This window comes from Etheostoma spectabile, chromosome 24, assembly GCF_008692095.1.
Source record: "Etheostoma spectabile isolate EspeVRDwgs_2016 chromosome 24, UIUC_Espe_1.0, whole genome shotgun sequence".
In the NCBI taxonomy this organism is placed as follows: Eukaryota; Metazoa; Chordata; class Actinopteri; order Perciformes; family Percidae; genus Etheostoma; species Etheostoma spectabile.
The window spans coordinates 2,462,775-2,481,603 of NC_045756.1; the positions used below are offsets into that span (position 1 = coordinate 2,462,775).

At 39.4% G+C, this 18,829-nt stretch overlaps 1 long non-coding RNA gene and 1 pseudogene across 1 annotated transcript in view; both read right to left on the reverse strand.

The window, feature by feature from the left end:
• The window catches only part of LOC116673981 (uncharacterized), a 15,919-nt gene extending 12,957 nt beyond the window's left edge, over positions 1 to 2,962 (reverse strand). Inside the window, exons 1-2 of the long non-coding RNA XR_004327936.1 lie at positions 2,857 to 2,962; positions 265 to 272 (exon numbers count right to left, since the gene is read on the reverse strand). This is a non-coding gene — a long non-coding RNA (uncharacterized LOC116673981). The remainder of the gene's footprint in view (positions 1 to 264; positions 273 to 2,856) is intronic.
• A 2,005-nt stretch (positions 2,963 to 4,967) lies between these two features.
• On the reverse strand, positions 4,968 to 9,381 carry LOC116674247 (grancalcin-like; annotated as a pseudogene).
• Positions 9,382 to 18,829: the final 9,448 nt, after the last annotated feature.

An 18,829-nucleotide genomic window follows, 5' to 3' on the forward strand; every position in this document is an offset into this window, starting at 1 on the left:
TTTTCGTAATTTTCTTTCAGTTTCTTTCTGTCACTTTTGTGTCCAATTACATTTAGTCTCCCATAGAATAACCTCGTTATTAAAGTCACAACAACTTAGAAGTGCTTTAATTGTCATAAAAATCCTTTTGTGCGTGCCGGACTATAAAGACATAAACAGTAAATGACATTCCTGCTGAGAGTGACACTTTGACTCCAACACACTCGATTGGTTTTTCATTAGGCCAAATTATTTGTGTACAGTTTAAGCAGTCCTTTCATATACGTACACCCCTCCCCCCTTTCCTTGATGCCTATCCTTTCTAAGACATGTGCCTTGTAATAATACCACTGCTTGTGGGGAAGATGGTTTAAGCCAAGTGTCGAAAGCCCTAAGAAATCTACATTTGAGTTTATGAGAAATGCTCTAATTGTTCCCTCTCAGGGGCCATACTGCTGTTCAGATGGCCACCTAAGAGCCCTTTGTTTTTACACTGTGGATCCCATATAGTCCTGGCTTGATTAAGAGTCTGGAATAACTTACACAATCATTGTTTTTTAAATACAGGGTTCGTTTGTGCATGCATGGGTATGATGGGTTGTGGTGACATACTGGACTTAGTTTAATAGGGTCCTGCAGTGGTGGTGTTAGCCCAAGGAGCTGCTGTGGCCCTGTTAGCATGTGGGAGTTAATCCAGGGAGCTGCTGTAACCCGAGCAGAGTGGTATTAGCCCAGAGCGCTGCTGTGGCCTCAGGTAGCAGTGGTTGTATTAGCCCAGAACTGCTGTAACCCGGTAGCAGAGGGGTATTAGCCCAGGAAACTGCTGTGACCCAGGTAGCGAGGGTGGTATTAGTCCAGAAGCTGCTGTCGCCCAGGTAGCAGAGAGGGTATTAGTCCATAGAGTTGCTGTGGCCCAGGTAGCTGGTGGTATTTAGCCCAGAGAGCTGCGTAGCCCAGTAGGATGGTATATTAGCCCAGAAGCTGCTGTGGCCCAGTGTGAGTGGTGGTATTAGCCCAGAAGCTGCTGTACCCAGGTGTAGGATGGTGGTATTAGCCCAGAGAGCTGCTGTGGCCCAGGTGAGAGTGGTGATTAGCCAGAGAGCTGCTGTGGCCCAGGTAGGAGTGGGGTATTAGCCCAGAGAGCTGCTGTGGCCCAGGTACAGTGGTGGTTAGCCAGGGAACTGCTGTAGCTGTAACATGGACTTAAAACGGTCCGGGATTTTGCTCAACATTACCGACAGAAGTATTATCATCAGAAGATTCACAACCCCAGGAATGATCTAGATGCGTTTGATCAAATTTACCTGAGGGCGGCCTAGCATGTCCACAATCCAGGATTCTTGCATACAGAAGATGTTGGCTCCTCTTAGCTGGTAGAGAGTTAAGTTGTCCATTTCCTTGGACATGTTAAACTCAAGAGAGGTAGAAGGACGGAGACCAGACAGCATGGCAAAATCCAAGGGTTTTGATATACTTTTGTGGCAGACACACAGGACCTGCCAAACACTGTGGCTGCAGCTTGGCGGCCATCTTGCCATCTATCCGAGTTCATTCTTCCAGGTACAGCCAGCAAGTCCTTTCTTTGCTTACTTGGTATTGAGAAACGGCCATGTCTGCAAGTTATCAGAAGAGAATGTCTAAGCCGGCGGAGGACTCTCCTATTGGTTGACGCCTTGGAGAAAGTCGCAGACGACGCAAAACTTGTAAGGGACATCTACAGTTTGCCAGTCAGTTTGGGGGTATTCATTCTTTTACAACTGTCTTGCTTCTGTGATTCTGAGTCTACTGAACTTTCATGGGATTTGCAAATTTGCACAGATTAGAAAAATTTGCTAAACTAGTGCAGTTCACAGTTGTTTTATGCATTTTTAAAAGTTTTGCCACTGTATTTTATACTATGTGCAGCTAATTTGAATGTTTTTGTCTTAACTATATTTGAAGAAATTAAATATCAATAGAATAGAATGGGAACAATTGTGCATTGTATAATGTACAAATGTATAATTATAACGAATCTACTGATTAGAAAGTGTTATTTGTTAGTAACAAAATACTATCTTTACTGCATTGTTGTGTGTAGAGGTTAACTTCAATGCAGTCTTACAATGAAACTCGGCTGTTTTTGTACTGAAACATGAAACAGAGTTTTTACAACTCAAAATCCTCTGGCATATGGACATACTTTAGCTATATGACCATACTTTTATATCTCACAATCGTTAATACAGGTATTGAAGTGGATTTATATTGGCTCCAGTCACTTGGGCTGTTATAGAGTAAACATCAAGCTAATATCATCTATAACTTAAGGTTTTATAAAAGAAATATTACAACAAATAATGAGAAAATGCACTGGCTTTTAAAAAAAACATAAATGTATGAAGTTCGTGTAAAAGCAAATCAACATGTATCTGTAAATGCTTCTAACATTCGAATAATCTGATGCTGCCATTACTATGAATTATATATAAATGGGTTTAATATATTAGACATATCATTCAAGGATTATAATGGCACAATAGGCTTCTCACAGATAAGAACATCCTTACAGTATCAGTTCCCTTTGCCCTGGCTGAGCTCATTCCAAATAAGAGACCCCAAAACAACTATTCAAACTATAAGAGATAATCTGACTGATTAATTTTCTCACACTTTACAGCCTCTATGTGAATTTTAATTTAAGTGTTGACAGTATTTTACAAAAATCTTCTGACACTAATGTGCAGCATTATCTGCAACCTTTTTTGAAAGTCCAAAATACTACCATAAGGGCTTTAAGACACTGAAATGTATTGTATAACCCTCTAACGTGGATACATACTGTGTATATATATATATATATATATATATATATATTGTGGTGTGTGTGTGTAAGACTAGATACATCTGTCAGCACATCCCTGTGTGACACACAAACTAAAGCACGACAGCAAGCATTACAAGCAATGAGCACTTTCCTGTTGCAGCTCATGGCCGCTCATGTCAAATAACTGGCCCCTCCCTGTGCATTCTCATGAGGCAGTGGTCCAGACTCCACCACTGATGGTTCGTTAGGCGCACGACCCGGTGGTGTGAGACAACAGACCTCAGATGGCCATTGTGCACAGAAAACTGTTAACAGGAGATACAGAGACAAAGAGAAGTGAGAGCGTCAACCAACAAGCGGTCGAATCAACCACAGGAACTCAACAGGAGACGCTTTTTTAAAGCTAACTGAGCTGCTTCACATGCAGGTAAACTCCAACTGCGCCAGATGAAACAGCTCAAAATAATGACATGAAACGCCTGTATCCTGAACAACATGTTGACATGCGAGAGTAACAAACGCCAATAGAGACAATAGAGCAAATCTACTTCCTTTTAATGAGGTAGAATAAGGGACTGTAGGAAAAAGTGGTCAAATTAAATCTGTCGTATAAAGTTAGGCAGAAATCACATATCAACATTCAATTAAGTTAAAATAATGTTGCATACATACAGTTCTTTAGAAACTTTGAAATAGGCATTGCGACTCAAAGGTCCAAACTAACGGATGGAGTTAGAGCTACATAAAGGAAATGGAACTCACGTCATCGTACTGGAAGTTACCGATCCCTGCTGCATGGTATCTCTCCGTCTGAAGGTTCTGGAACAGGAAGAGTGATCGTTCACACACTAGGGGCTCTATCTGTGTCTCTCTCCTGTGCTCTCTCTCGTGTCTCTCGTCTGTGTTCTCTCTCTCTCTCTGTGTCTGTTCTCTCTCTCTCTCTCTCTCTCTCTCTCTCTCGTCATTGTGGTGTTTTATACCTCCATTAAAACTTCACTCACTACTGTACGTCGTAGCCAGCAGTAATACTACTTTTAGCAAGAAAATAATAATAAATAACAACAGAAACCTGAGCGGTTTCAATAGGAGTCAATCAGCTCGGCATGCGTGGGCTTGAACCCCTCGTCCAAATTTATGTCATAACAACTTGTGACATGGATTTGTGCAGCGAGCCAAGCAGAATGCCACAGCACTGAGAAGATGACAACAGGGATTAGGCGGAATGAACCCAAACGCAATTCTTGTCGTCAACTTAAAAGCGTGTCTCTGCACACAGTGGCTGTTCACTCAACGGGTCAGTCGTTTTTGTCCAACACGGATCCTGGTTTTGTGTTTCCTACCTGTGAGACCGCAGTTTGACACAGCTGCCACGTAGTCATCAAAAAGATTCTTCCTCTTTGTTGTAGCGCTGATGATTATATTCAGAACCAGGACTGACACGGTACCTGGTGAATGGGGGGGTGGGGGGGGGGGGGGGGGGAATGTGAGACTTTTCCTTTTCCTAATTTCAACAGAGTGTCAATGACCCTTACATACTGTAGTTTCTCTACCAGGGGCAAAGTGGATTTTACACTATTTATCTTTATTTCTATTATTTTAGAGCAAAATGTTTATGTGTTTATGCACAACAACAAAGAAACACGATTGGCTATAATACAATGCAAAGGTCACTAAAGTGCATTTTCTCTGGAGTTTAAAAAACATCTAAAATGTTGAAAAATTGCTGTTGCACAAAATGGTATTTTATGTCATAAAATGTAGGCTTCCAGTTTTTTTTAAACAATGTATTATATAACGATAGACAAATTCAACCGCAAAAGCATTAAAGTCAAATGAACTGACCAAAGTTATAGAACTTATATTTTTATATGCTTTGTAATTTTTCCTCTTATCAACTGACTGCCAATTAGGAGGAAATATCTAGAAGATGATATATTAGAATACAGAAGCATATGTTATATATATCGAGTGAGAATGTAAATGTAATGTTTCCTCTGGTGAACGTAGGTTTATTGAAGAGTGTGACAGATCACACCAATCCACAGATTAAGGAACTGATTTAATAATTAAGTCTATTAGTGTCCACTGAACATTCTGATACCCTTAGAATTGTTAGATACTTCTCACAGTGTCTTCACCATCACATTAAATATCCATCCTGTTAACCTTAGAGAATCTCACCCTAGATGTTGACTCCCTGATTCATCTCGTGAGGCTCGATAGTCCGCTCCTGTCCTGGTCAACACATGAAGTTCTGCTTCCAGACGCTCAGAGCTGTGACAGTTCCTTGAACTCGTTGAAACCCATCTTGCCCGTAGAGTCCCTCTGGTACAGTCGGTTAAGCTAGGTAATGCTGACCCACATGGATAATAACAGCAAAGGAGGGACTGGAATGAAGACAGCAGCTGGTTACCCTGCTTTAGGGTTGAACGCCACCTACTGCCACTCTTGTATAAAGTCTATGAAAGCAGTACTTGAGTATCTCCCAAAGTCTCCCAGATAATACTGTGGTAGAAGTTAAAGTCACCTCTTAATATGACTTGAGTAAAAGTCTTAACTTCATGGCCAAAGGTTGTAACCTTATCTTCATCACTACTGTTACTGTTTTTTTCCCGGGTAACCAAATTGCTTCGATTTATTTTGTAGTAACAAGCAGCTGAATACTTAGAAGTACAGTAACTAAGTATATTGTACTTTGCTACATTAGTACACTGCCTACTGCACCCATAAGAGTAGGAATGGACAGAGTAGAATAGCAGGGGAGTGGTCAGAATTAAACTTGAACCCTGTGGTACAGAAAGGATACATCAAGCATTGCAATCATGATCCTGCACGTATCCAAGCTGAATGCTGCAAAGAGAAAAAAAAAAAAAGAAAGAAGAAAAGTCAAGTTAAGTTTTGTTAAGAGTTTCAGGCTTGGCTGCTGCAGGTAAGTGCTCACTGCAGTGTTTTGGAAGCATTCAATATTGAACTTTTAAAAAAGCATATTTTGATGGGTGTATACCTTGAAAACATTAACAGGCCCATGCCTAGTGTGCATTTTTATTACTACAATTTTACATACCATCTCGACACCCCCACAAAAACTGAGAAAACATACCTCAAACATAGATTAATTTCGTGCATAGGATACAAATACAGCTTACATACCTGTCCCTGCAAGCTATAACCCCTGACTAAGTATGAGTCATTAAACTTCAGTCTTTGTCTCATAATCCTCTTTTGTGGAAGTGACAGTAGGGAACTTACGAGTGTAGCTGCCAGTGAAACCAGACTGGGTCAGACACCTCTGGAGCTCCTCTGCTCGCCCTCACCGTCCTGTACAGAGCAGGGATACATTCAGCCAGTGGGGACTTTCAGAGGAATTACACATTTTCGGGGGGGACTAGCCTGCTGGTCAAGTGTAAAGTAATGAGAGCAGAGAGACACACTGAAAAGTCGCCTATGTCTCCTTGTATACTACCACTTAAGTACTGATGGTACTACTGTATCGGAGTAAAACAAAGAAACAACAGGAAAGAAAGATAAATGTGATTTATATATAGGTTGTCCCCCTAAAACTATATAAATTATAGACAGTACTTGAAAAAAAATTGAAAATTAAAACATTTCAGTGCAAACGAGTCCGAATTTAAAAAAACAAACAAAACAAAAAAATTATAAATGTCCGAAAACTTCTGAAAATTCCTGTGCAGCATACCAAATGGAAGCATTTGATTAAAATATTTAAAATGCCTACATGAAATTAAAAGAAAAATAATAAATAAAAAAGAAAGTGAAATACTTAATGGTGTTCCGTGTTGTTTTTTGACTTGGAAGTGGAATGAAAAATTCAAAGAACAAAAAGCTAATTACTATTATTTTATTTTGACACAGTATAACACATGTATAAACAACTGTGTACTTCATTTTATTTTCATTAAGACATCTAATCGCATAGTTTTGGACGATTAGAAAATTATAAAAACCCGTCAGCGTAGGTCTTCATGGTTTGAACTCGTTGTCAAAACACTCGTAGATATGTTCTACTTCTGAAACAATTCATTTCAGTCAGGCAATTTCTTTGTTTCCACTAGCAAACAATCATTTGGTTTCCTCCATCCCAGATTGACACTACCTTCCAAGTATGGCATAAGAATGGTTTGGTATTTTTTGTGTGACCTCTTTGTCAAGGACTCATTTGCTTCATTTGACAACTACAAAAAGACCACAACCTCCCAACAATCATTTTTCCAGATACTTACAGCTACGCCGTTGCTAAGAAACACTTCCCATATCCCTCCTACCACCAAAAAGGGCAATTGATACCATACTGGTCCTGGACCCTACTGAAAAGAAGGGTGTCTAAAATCTACCAAACAGCACTAGACATTGCCTTTGTCATTTGTGCAGAACAGTGATCCTGATCCAACAGTTGCTATTTTCAGGGTATTCCCATCAGAAGAAAATTTACGGTCCTCCAGGCAAACGCTGTAGCATTTATTTCCTTCTAGCCCGGAGACAAATTCTTTACACTGGAAGTCTGTGATACCTCTCTCGTTTAGACCTGGGTCAAGAGGTAGTCTTTTTGCGATGCCATTAGAGAAGTTGAGATATAAACTGAATAATTACGGGATAGTTGCTACACCTGGCCCACTTATAGAATTTGTTGAAAATGTATCCCTCGCATGATGTATTCTCCTTTGCCCTCGATCATATGGTGTGTGGTATGATGCTGCATAGTTCCCAGTCTGAGCATGTGACGTGAGGTTCAAGAACTGTGTAGCAATTTTTGGTGTACTCCCTCTTTTTCTCTTTCATTGATTCATTAATTTATTTAGTTATTTAGTTTATTTTTGCCTTGGTGCTTGGGTTGGGACGGGTTGGTAATATGTTTTCTTTGGTCGTTTCTCTTCTATGTAAATTGAAAATCTATAAGTTCACCAAAAAAAAAAAAACTTGAAATGTGAACTTGAAAGCAAAACCTGTAGTGAAAACCTCTGTGTGCTCTTCTAATAATTCAGAGTAATCAAAACATGTACCTGGCCTGCTATGGCTGTAAAGTACCTCCACATTGGATCATTGGCAGCTGGGGGTGGGCACGGTATGTGCTGGATAGCCTCCTCCATAGGAGGCATATCCTCCCTGGGGTGGTGCGCCTCCCATCTGCCCACCCATTTGCCCAGCATGCGGCCTCCCATGTGCCCTCCTGGCATTCCTTGCATAGGCATCCCCTGAGCTTGCATTCCTGCATGGGACCCCCATACTGAGGCGAGAACAGATCAGAGAACAGTCAGAGAGAGACAGGGCTGGTTTGTATACAGTCAGGGAGTAAAAAGATTTGGTTTTGTAGTCAAAATGGTAGAATGAATTTTCTCTGTTGTCTCAGACTTGATTTATAGCATTTGATTAAAAAATAACAAGTCTGACCACACACTGCAACTTACATAGAGCATAAAAAGTGATGTTTCATGACTTTCTTCTCCTGATTTTCAGATTAACTTACAATTATATCAGAAAAAAGTGTTATATATACATTATGTCGCTGAGCTGTAAAAAGACAATGAAACAAAATTAATATTTAAACTTGCCAGGTAACTTTTTTTTTTCTGTGTTGCCTGAGGGCCACCACAGAGGTTTCTCTCTTGATGGTTCCTGTATTTTCTTAAACACTAATTAAAGATTTAATGAAGACCATCCCAAATAGCATTTACTGTATTGTCAACATAACTGTTTTGGAATATTTTTCCAAATAATCTTTCGTGCGTTTCCAGGTAACCACAATCGTGACCATGGGCGTGTCAAAGCAGCCCTGATCATGGTGACCATGTCACCTTTGGAGGCTGATTCAATGCTTGCTTGAAGGAGAGCATTGTGGGATGTACTGTAGTTCCTATCCACACACTGAGGGTGTTTCAACATTCTACACTCACTTGGACTTTACTAAAAGTTCTTTTAGCTTCAAATTTACACAAGCTCACAAACCTACTAAAAGTGTCAGACCTCCTTTACACGTTTTTTTTAAGTTTATTGACTAAGTCCCAAAGGAATTTAGTGACTGTCTATAGATAAAAATAGAAAAGGGTGGTTCTATAGTGCAGTAATTAAGAATTCCCAGTCAGTGCATTCACCCCAACTGAGAGTATTTTGTATATAACATATTAAACAAATTATACTACAATGTAATAATAAACATGAAGTCCAGTCTAGGCTTCAATATGATTGTATAGCTAAGTGTAGGCCAAGGCTTCTTGCATATGTATAGGTCTATGTGTGACGTTACACATTAGCTAAACTAAAGTAACTGCTAGTCCTCTTGAATGCTAGGAATTTCCATCCCGAAGACATTTTTCAGTCAATTTCTTTATAACTAAGGAACCAAATGGCTTCTTAATACCAAATTGAACTGAAAAACTGCCTAATTGCGGTCAATGATATCACAAATGCGACGAAGACACAGCGAAACTTGTAACATAACATGTTGGGAAAAATGATCGTAACTGAAAATAGAGCCCCAAGCTACTTTTCTGCTAACCCATGAAGCTCGTACATAAAATTACTGTCACGCCTAACGTTACATATAATTTACTCACCCCGCCGTATCCGGGATAAGCCATTTGTGAAATTGGGCAAACTGTAACAAGTTTAAAATCTTTATAGTATAGAGGCTGTCCACGACTTTCTGTTACACGTTGTAACTTCCGATAAGCTGAATATTTCTACATCATATCCGAGCTTCCGTTAGCTGACAGTTGAGGTAGCCAATGGTGAGGAGCAGTAAGAAATCCCGCCCATCTGTTGTGTGGGGTGTGCTGTTTTACTTACTCTTCGTAAAAGGAATGTCAAACGGTTGGAACACATGATCTGAAAGTAAGACGTGTAAAATAGCGATTAAAAGATGAATTTACAAAGCTAATGAAAAATCAATGCACACTTTCCACTGAATGCATATTTTGGGACTTCGCTATAACATTCCTAGTTGCCATAGAAGTTAGGAGTCTCCACTTTCCCTGTATGTGTCCCCTCTCATATCTCATTGTTCTTCCTTTTGATGTTCGGTGTAAACGTACTTACAGCCTTTGATGGCCGATAGACTGTACAAAGGCTTTTAGTCTAAAGTATGACCATGGTTCTTGCTTTCACAGCTGAGATCCATTTAAAGCTATTTTAGGAAGAATTTTTGGCTGTCCTGCATGGCTTTCTGTCACCACAGATGGTGCTTTGAGAATCTTTCTATAAAGGAAAGAGAAAATATTTGATTTTTCTGATCACTTGGGTAAGGAAGGAGAGTTTATTTGGACAGCGACTTTTAAACAGAAGCATAGACAACTTAAAGTGCTTTAAATTAGGCAAAGAAATACCTCACACTTACAAGACCCAATGAAAGAAACAAGAAGTGAATACAATTAAAAAAATAAACATACGGGGCAATTTAAAATTTTAGTTGCACATCATATTGAATATCATGGTTTATCTCATCAATCATTTGTGGCTTATTAACCTCGAAAAAAAACTTGAACTAAAATAGGAATGCTCACAAAGCATGTATGATGTCAAGATTAATAATAGAGAGAAGAGATAAATGTATCAGAAGTTACAGGTGGAGAATCCACAGACCCTGAAGGCAATTAGAGGAGCTACATGTGAATTAAACAGAGCAGCAGTGCACGGGGTTGGGACTGTTTGTTTTTATTTAAGGGCTACCAGGAGTGTTTTACGGTCTTTAGATAGATAGATAGATAGATTTTATTGATCCCAAAAAATGGGAAATTACAGTGTTACAGCAGCACAAATACACATACACAAATATACAAGAATAATAAATAATAATACAAAAATATAGATAAACTATAAGATATAAGAACAAATATTTTAGTCATTGCATATTTTAGCATATCTGCAGGTAAAGCTGCCAAAGCTGAACATTATCCAACTTCCTTCTCAACAAGCGTCATTTTGGGAGCTTGCTGCTACCACTCCTTCCTTCTCAAATGTCTTGAAAACGCTGTCGTTTGCACAATTTAACAAATATCACCCAGGACCCAAAGTATATTTGATCGGTATGGCTACAGCCTGGAGACCTCCCGTCCCTGCCCCCCAGCTGCGTGCTCTCCGCGAATGCTTGACAAAATAAAGCTTTGCGTCTGTTCACTATGTTTTGTACATGGTGTTTTCGATGTTTTAGAACTGAACAGTCGATAATGCTAAGGAAGACATGGGTTTTTTTCAGCAGATGTCTTGTTACAACTGATGGAACTAGCAAAGCAGTTTCTTGCAACGAGTAGAGACTACAGGAGCTACATGGAAAAAATGCACCAAACACCACTTTGAAATATGCTGTTTTCATGAATGCAAAAGTTGGGGCCCCTCCCCCCTAGACTAAAAAAGTTGGATGACCTCCCCAACAAAGAAAAAGACATGACCCCCCATATTTTTAGCTGGTAGCGGACAGTTGGGCGGTGATATGTGCGAGGATGACGCAACTTCCTGTTAAACTCTGTGGTTTCTCATGGCTCCAATCTTAACCAACATCTGTGGTGGACTCATCATTTCTCATTAGCAATTTTTCAAAGTGTGAATGGTGCTGAGTATGATGCGGCTTATGAGTGCATAAACTGGCAACTGTAGGGTAAAACATGTTGTAATCTGCTGATAATAAGAGTATCAATTATAACATCTATAGCAGAGCTTGTGGGAAGTGTTTAGAATTAAAGTCACATTGTATGACTTAAATGTGTCTTCTTGAATATCACAATATTTAAAATAGCAGACATCATTTTTCTTTCTTTCTTAAATGAAAGAAACACACACACACACACACACACACATAACACAAAAGCAGTGTCAAGTTGGAGCGCCTTGTCACGTTTCAGTCCATGACTTCCACCAAGAGAGTTTCATTTCCTGTAACAACGGTTGGAGTGGTAAAAATCTAAAGGTCACAAAATTATAAATGAGTGTGTCAGCCCCTTTAAATTTTTGCTCGTGATAATTGTTAGTTCATGTAGCCTACTCTCTGTTTTTTCGTATGCAGGACTTGTAAAAAAATATTGTGATTTTTTTACATGTTTGTTTTTACATTGTTAAAGGATTGAGTAAAAACATCTTCCAACAGATTTAGCCCAGTGTTCCCTCGAGAGCAACGTTAACGTTGATAGTAACTCTATACTTTACTTATAGGTTTTTGAGTGCAGGACTTTTAATGAAATTTTGTACTTTTAAATTGTGTATTGGCCCTTTTACTTAAAGATCAGAGTACTCTAACGCAAAAGACAGTGTTGAGGTCAGCTGCTGCTACGGTTGCAGGCTTTAAGGATGTCATAGATGATTCATTGACCCATTTCTAACACACCGGGCTCCTACATAGTTCTCCCAAACATTAACTTCTAAACTCTCCTCCACACTATTAAAGCTCAAGCCAAGAATGCAATTATAGTACTGACCCAGACACATCTGTTGAAATCAAAACCCAGTGCTGTTTTCCATGTGAATAAACACTGGACGTTTCTCTGTTTATGATTTCTAGTATTAAGTCAGGATATAAACCATTACCATGTGGTGTAGCTATGACAAATGATTGACCTTAAGCACAGTTCTATGTGCAACATTACTAGTGTGGGTGTTTTTTGTGAGGCAAATCACAAGTGTTGCACTCAACACAACTCAAACATTGGAATATGATATTTCAGCAGTTGTAATGCTGCAAGTGCAGTGGCAATTTTAAGATCAATTCACAAAGTACGAGCTTGTCCTCAATCTCTGTAATGCGCAAATGGCTGTTTCCTTTCTCATTCATCTCCCTTTTATTTTCTCTGCCTCCACCTCTCTCCCTTTTCCACACACCACCACTACACCTGTCAAATAAGACAAAATGTGTCCAAAGTGACACATATAATGATTTCAGTTGATCTTAGTATGAGTTAAATGGAGTTAATGCTTTCAAAACAAGCTGTGCTGCATTGAAGACATCCACTGTCTATTTGTTTGCTGAGGATGTCCGGTATGAGTGGAACAAGTCGAAATGAATGTCTATTCCACATAAAGGCACAGCTTTATATTTGTTAAGCTTTTAACAGGCTTTTAGCGTGACTGTGACTGGTCAGCACTTGCAGTATGTACAAAGGTGAAAACTTCCAGTCTGTGACAACATGGACAACACTGACTTTATTTTTCTTAGCCCCTCTGTTCCAAATTGTGCTTTTGCGCTATCATGTCAAAAAATATTATTTTTTTTTTAAAAGCGTTTTTTTGAGTTTCCAACCTTGTGTCACACAATCAGTGACATAGCCTAGTTCTCACGCTGCCTTCGGAACTGGACAAACAAGGAAGAATAGCCTATTAATGATTATGTAAACACAGTGTTATGCATTGTACTGCATTTACGGGTCTGTTTATTAGCCTTGGTCCTAGCTGTACAGCTGTTATCAGCCATAAACCTATGTAAAGTCATCTGAGCCAGTGGTGGACTGCTCATACCTCAATGTTATTCAGGACCTGAATACTGGGACTCCTAATCAGGCCACGTGGAATCTGCAGACAAAGAAACTCCCTGATTTTCCCGCTGATTTTAAACAACTATAAAGATAAAAGTAAACCCCCACACAAACATTTACACATCTCCCCCCTAATCGAAACAGATTGCTAATTCAGCAGATTTTTTATCCTGCGTCACTGCTAAAAACTGTAAATAAAAATCTGCAGATTTTGTTTTCTGCTCATGAGAATACTATAATTAATGTAAATTCAGGAAAAATGCTTTAGTCTTTCATTTTCCCAAATCGTGTGATCCTCATAAAAGAGAATTAGCAAAGACCAACTGACAGACAGATTCTCTAAACACACTAGAAATACAAATCCAACTCATTTGCAATGGCTTGAATGTAACGCGTAACGTTCTCTAAAGGTTTGCAACAACGTAGGATAACGTTAGGGGACCGTTTCTAATTATTGGAGTTAGGGAACGTTCTCTAAGTTGTGAGTTAGGGGACCGTTCTCTAATATGTGAGGTTAGGGGAACGTTCTCTAAAGGTTGTGAGGTTTAGGGAACGTCTTAAGTTTGAGGTTAGGGGACCATTCTCTAATTATTGTGAGGTTAGGGGAACGTTCTCTAAAGGTTGTGAGGTTAGACACCAAGAATTGTTAGCTGGGTAATTACATGTAATGTCGTTATTATTATCAAAAGTTACGCACTAGATTTTTAATTTTAAAAGAGAACATGTTGATATGTAGACAATGTTACTTTATTATATTGTATTTACTGCAGATAATCAGATTATAAATAGCAGCAGTACTATGATCCCGATTGCAATTTTGGCACAAGGAGGGAAAAAGTAACTGCAACCGTGCAAGATAGTCACGAAACTTTCTCAGCTACACGTGGCTGACATCAAGTTTGAAAATGTTCCGAGCACGGGCTCCAACACCGGGGGCAGAAGTAGGGATCGTCCGCCCACTTTATGCCCCTGCCTGATTGGCAGGCGATCCCATGGCAAGATTAAGTTATAGGGTGCCCTGATTTGACAATTGAATGAGTTTTCCTCAATGGAACGTGACAGCTAAACAGAGAGGAGTGGCGTGGTCAGTGCCATGTTAATAGCCGTTTCTAGTTACACTCGTATGACAGCTGGACAGAAAGAAAACAAGTTCACGAGTCAGTGCCGGCCTGTTTCTCGTCACTGTACTGGTCTGTAGCCCCACCGTGTCATGTCATTCACTCTTTGAACGAATAATGGAATATGAAATAATTGTTACAGTATAAACGTCTTGCTGGGTTTGAACAAAATTTAAACTTATTTAGGCTATGGCTATGGCTGAAAATTTAGTAGTGGAATATATGGTTAGAAGTAGAATAATGGTTATCAAATGCATAAGGAAAGTCCATATAAACGTTATTTGTGTCATATTCTCAGAGTATGGCCGTGGTCTATAAGAATGAATACTTGTTGAATAGTGAGAGTTGGGGAACACCCAAGCAAGCTGCACGCCTCCTTACTTGGAACATCATACAACTGACGAACTTTACCTCCGCTGGGGACATTTATTGTCCCACCTTTGGAACTTCAGTTGAGAGAATAGTTAACAGCCAGCAGATCGCATACTTTAGCCAGTGTTCTCCGCGCGTGTCTGGATCGCTGAAGTTGGATTTGGACGGATATTGGTGACACACTTCACCCGCAGAAACAAGGTGCTGGTTTGTTTTACTACATACATCGATTTTATGTTGGCGACTGGCGTATGCCTCGCAAAAGCGTTTTGGAGCACTTTTCTGACTCCGTTCACTCCGCAGGTTTCCATCGGAAAGGTGATCCTCGGAGTCTTTGGGTAGCAGTGGTCGTCATTTTGATAGCGGTTCCCACGGCTATACTTTGAAAGGTGAGTCTTTGCTATTAAATGTTTTATATTAATGCATTATTTGTTTTCCGACGGACCTTTGAACGCATCCGAAAAAAAGGTACGCACGCGTCATTACGCACGATCCGTTTGAACCGTTTTCCATCTAAGAATAAAACACATGTCCTGGTGGACATCCGTGCGTGACATCACAACAGCAGGATTCATAATCTGATAACATGGGCGCGCCTTTCAATAGTTTCATCCTGACTCAGTACAACACTATACAATTCCCATAATTACCCCAAACACACACTGACGTAAGCATATTCCACTTGTCCATTATCTGTTACAGCCTTCCGCGCTTAGCTTATTTTATGATGAATTATGATTATGATAGATGTGTATGATATCATATAGGTACCCTTGACCCTCCAACCACCCCAGTCAGGTTCTAACCCATAACGTGTTTCAAGAAGCAGAGGGGGACCAAAGTATAGACCTTTCTCCCAGAGGATGTCTTCAACATTCACTGAAACCAAAGTCCTCAGCATGAGGTGGATCTCAGGTGGGAGAATGAAACCTGTAAAAGGAGCTCTAGGGAAGTGGCCAGGATGACATTTGATTGGCCAGCCAACACATGTTGTACAGTCTAAACCTGTCAATTTGTCTCTAGGGTGGCTCTTATCTATCAGCTACATGGTTCTCTTTTTGTCTAGCTACTAAGTTACATTGATCGAATCCCCTCATTCAAGTTTCTTCTGTGTGTTTACTGTTTTTAGTGGTATGTACTGTAAACATGACTTTTGTCATACACTCTATTATAGGATAAAAAAACCACATGAACATGAACCAATGCATTAATGCAGATCACTCATGCCATCCTGTTGCTCACCAATAACGGTATTATTGACATCACAATGACATGTGAATTGGTTATGATATCAATTAATGACTTTATAGAAGTACAATGGAGTCACAAAGAACAGATTTTAAACTATAATAAATAATAACGATCAAAATCTGTGCACAGTAGCTTGAGCTATCCTGATGTTTGGGCCCTGATATGGTTAAAGCTGAATCCTACAATTCCCATATGCAACTCCCGAGACTCTCACTGCCTTCTAAAGCTGTGTCTCTTACTCCATGGCCTCCAGTTTGCAGCAGCTTTTTGGTGAAGATTTTCACTTTCGAGCCCAAACTGAGATAACCCTAATGACATCACTATGACAATCATCAGGATCTCCCTGTACAAAGCCGCTAGAGCCTGAGAAGATGGCTATTAGGCCATTGTTTATAGGCTATGTACTAAGTATACTCCTCGTGACGAGTTACTAAACTTTGTATGCAAAATATGACGGAGTCATCTACAAAAACCTTTAAGCCAACCAGAAACACATAGCATGTGGCATATCATTTCTTACTGGTTAGCACAGGAATTCATGATACATCCATCATTAATTTTCTAAATAATCATGTTTCATGCATTTGTTACTTTAGCAACCCTGGCTATGAAGGGAAACGTTAGTTTGACTTCTTCAGGGATTTGCACACTTGTTCCTATTTTAAATCCAATTCTATTCTAAATTACAGTATTTTTGTCATCTTCCTCCACAGATCATGAGTATTTTGAATAAGTCCCAGGGCTCAGTCTCCTCCACGACGTTGTCACAGAGCGTGTCAAGATGTCTTGAGCAAGACAATTCTGTTAAGTCACCCCGCTGTGTTGCCTCTGTGTGCTTCTTTTATGGAAGCACATAACCACATAATCTCAGCATGAAAACTATACATACCAATCCAAACAAATGCATGTGTGTCAGTGAGGCCAATAGCTGTGAACTCCCATAATGCGTTTTTTTTTCTTTCAAAATAGAACGAAAAGCCGCTTATGACTACCAGCTGTTCGCTGACCGCAATACGTTGCATTCCTAAGCAACCTTCAAAGGTACCACTCTTTTATCACATTATCGAGCATCTATTTGCCCAGTATTGTTTGTTAACTGTATAAATAAAAATACTTGATCAAGAAAGAAATGAATCTTATGCTATTTAAAGCAAAAGTTTTCACAGCACATTTTTGTGTTTTTTTGTCCCATTACTGTGGCGCCATTCATTTACAGCTACATATTCCTTTATGACCTTGATCAAAGTAGTATCTGAACTTATAGATTTTCATTACTTTATATTTTCATATGTGGCTTTCTACGAACAGTTCATCTATGCACTTATAAAATGAATGCACTCCCGTTAAAAGCATCCACCAAATATAAGTTATGCATGCAAAGTAGTTTATTTATAAATTTCTTCTGAAATAAAATAATAATACAGCACATAGTAAAGCTCACTACAGATCCCCAATTCATTTTTTTTCTTATTTCAGCAACTTTCTCACACCCTCTATATTCCTGAAGCATCCAGTACTTTTGCTGGTCTCCTGAAGGACACAGCTGGTAACTTGGACACAACAAAAAGAATTGGTTGTATGAGTATACCAGTACTATATAATAGTAACTTTGAGTGACGTTTGGATTGCAGTGGTGAACACTTCAGCACACTTCAGCAGAGCAACACAGATAATCTGTTTTTGTGATTGTTCAGAAAACAACAATCAGGCTTTTTTTTCTGAATGTTTGTATCCGTATTGCATTTTCAGCCTACGTTTTGGGAAATAATGTGTATATAAAGACCCAGCCTGCACACCCCCCACATCAAGTCACCTTCAATGGCAAGGAGATCTTATTTAATGGATCCCGGACTGTGGGTTTATGAGGGGAGATTGTACAAAATGACATAAAGACATGAAGGAGTGTAGTAGTTAAGTACTATTTTAGTATACTTGATTTTCACTTCTAAACTTTCATACTTACATGCTGCTGATATTTTCGGGTAAGTTGTAATTGCTGGAGTAGTTTCACTTCACAACGCACCATAAGTTTCTTGATATATATTTATCACATTTTCTAATCAGGAGATGGTGATGGACATTTCAATGCCATACAGTAATACACTAATAAATTGATCATAAATGTTGGGACTTGACTAGTCGCGAGCATTCCACTCAGAAGTCGCAGTTGTGGTTTAATGACAACTGCCTTTTTGTAATTAGACGTGAAACAACGTGTATGGGACGTTTGACATGAATTGGTCCGATGCTAATTTAGTCATCTTCAAAGCCTCTATCGCCTTCCAGAGAGGATGCGCTGACATCTAATGGAATCATGTTGATTCGGAGCGATAGTGGCTATGCCTAGCTTTCAGACACGGGCCTTCCACAGATATATATCCTGCGTTAGCGCCAGCTCCCTCAGCCGGTTGTATGCCTGCGTGTCAGGTTACTGAGAATCCATCCAGGTAGTCTGCTATTGCTCACACGCTTTCATTGGGATCGTTGCAATTGTTGTATGCCATGAGTGGATTTACATTCTTCTTTTGTGCAGCCACAGCGTCACCCCCACCTATTGTAAAACTGTTGTTGTGGACCCCTGACAACACACCATTACGAAGTTGATTTGGTTTTGGACTGACACAAATGATCAGTGATCCCACTAGAATAACAAATCGATCTAAAACTAATAGACCTGGTGTTCTCTAACTAACTAGCTAGAATAATAAAAACATACAATTTTTTTGACTGGCTTGTCTGACCACAACGCCATATTCTTTTTCAGAAAGCTGAGTAAAAAACGATTGAGAAGTATCAGTAAAAACATTAATATAAAACAAACATTTATTCCA